The following is a 1,936-nucleotide window of genomic DNA, read 5'->3' on the forward strand; positions in this document are numbered from 1 at the left end:
GGTCAGAAACTGGAGGATTTCTTAGAGAAAGAGATTGGCGAGGGACGTGGTTCCTCTGTCTCCTTTCTGCCAATTGGAGCCTACCACTAATTAAAGAGACAGGGAGTAAAAAAAAAGGGTATACATTTATTGAATATAATTATTTTTGATATGAGAGTGCAACTGTAGTATTGTGATTCAAACTCTTATAAAACACATTTATGTGTACAACAGTCTGTTCTATCAATAAAATAGATTCCTTACTTACAGTTAGATCATAATACAAAGAACTTCATTTTGTTAACCCACGGCTTGCTTCCCAGGCTGAGGAGGGTTGGCCTGTCACCTGTCCATCACATCAGAGAGGAAGTGAAGAGACCTATGACCCGTGGGTCCTTGAATGGCCATTTTCAATCACTGGAAAGCCAAGCAAGTCCATTTTTCACCGTGACTGTAATAGGTAGGCTCACTGATTAAGACCCGAGCAGTGACACACCATGCAGTGCTGGACTCTCTCTCTTTCTGACTCTGTCTCTCTCTCTCTTGATTGTCCTTTTCCTCAGGACATAACTGAGCATGGGCGATGTTGTTCCATACAGAAGAAGAGAACAATGAGAATGAGATCAAATGCGGTAGGTAGACAACAGAGACACAACAAGAGAAAACATTAGGAAGAGTGAGGTCATTCCACCTTGATCACCCTTTTTCTCTAGCTGATTTTGAACTGTGCACTTAACAACCTTCTTTACTCTCCCTGTATGTGATTTGGAGCAATTAACACTATAGCTTTTCCGAAATTATTTAGGTTTTTAATTTTCCAACATACGTTTCACATTTACTACATACAGATGTACACATTTTCTAAAATGTACTAGGTGTCATCACAAGCACATCCAGTCACAAATTTGGTTTATTGCTCAGAGAATTTGGAACAAAAACATGTGAAGTTATTGTGTCAAACCTTTTGCTTTTTCTCTTCCTCCTCTCTTTCAATCATAGGAAACTGTCACTCTTTTTTTATGACACAAACTGAAGAAAACAAGCAGACAACTTTACTCTCACTTCATAAAACAGCCCTGAGTTTTAAATGGGTTACTGGAGGTCATGAAGAGTCTCATCCAGCTGGTCCTCTTACACAGCACTCTGTCCAACACATACCCTCTTTTCAACTTGCATGCCACCAAAAAACTAATTACAATTACGAGAATAGTGCAAATGTTCAGCACAATAAACACTTGAAATTACGATCCTATTCTTTGTCGCATTATGATGAATTGCTGAAGTGTCTTCATATTTAGTTCAGCATGATTAATGTTGAATTAAATAAATAATCTCCTCGACATTATTATGAGGTCTCCTTTCTATATATTATTTTTTTTCAGGCAGAGACTTCACACAGGTTTGAAATATGAGATAATGAAAATGAAAAATGGCTCAAATTAAATGTCTATTGTTCGAAATGTGGCAGGGGACACTTAAGGTTTTGTGAAAAAACTGAATGTCTTTGGGAAAACACAAACTGTTTAAAGCTGAGGTGAGTGGGGTTGACAGGTGAACTATTGCTCAGTTGTTAATGACTGTGGGTTTGGTTCTCTGGAGAATAGAGTCCAAAGTAATTCTAAACGCAGGCTGTACCACTGTCATCTGGACTCCACTGTCCACATTAACATTGATGTTGCGGTCAACTTCATGGAAGGGTAACCTGACCGAGACTGATCTTTCTGGCTTCTCAGCCCCTTTATGACATAGTCTGCAAGCTCAACATACTGTAAGTGTGGAGTATATACAGTCAGTGTGTGATATCTGGTTTGTAGACTAGAACTAGACCACCATGACTGTATTACCCGTCCCTGAATATGGGCTCTGTGCTCCACCAATTATGAGTTTTACTCCTAATGCCACTAATTATGAATATTGTTAACTAATGAGCCTGATGAAGTAAGAGAATTACAATACT

The 1,936-nt window shown here is 38.7% G+C and overlaps 1 long non-coding RNA gene across 1 annotated transcript; it reads left to right on the forward strand.

Moving 5' to 3' along the window:
* The first annotated feature begins 303 nt into the window (after positions 1-303).
* On the forward strand, positions 304-1,312 carry LOC146276554 (uncharacterized). The gene is made up of 3 exons (XR_014762536.1): positions 304-439; positions 543-611; positions 979-1,312. It is a non-coding gene; the product is annotated as an uncharacterized LOC146276554 (long non-coding RNA).
* Positions 1,313-1,936: the final 624 nt, after the last annotated feature.

The sequence above is a fragment of the Hypomesus nipponensis genome, chromosome 7, assembly GCF_054491055.1.
Source record: "Hypomesus nipponensis isolate SF chromosome 7, ASM5449105v1, whole genome shotgun sequence".
NCBI lineage: Eukaryota > Metazoa > Chordata > Actinopteri > Osmeriformes > Osmeridae > Hypomesus > Hypomesus nipponensis.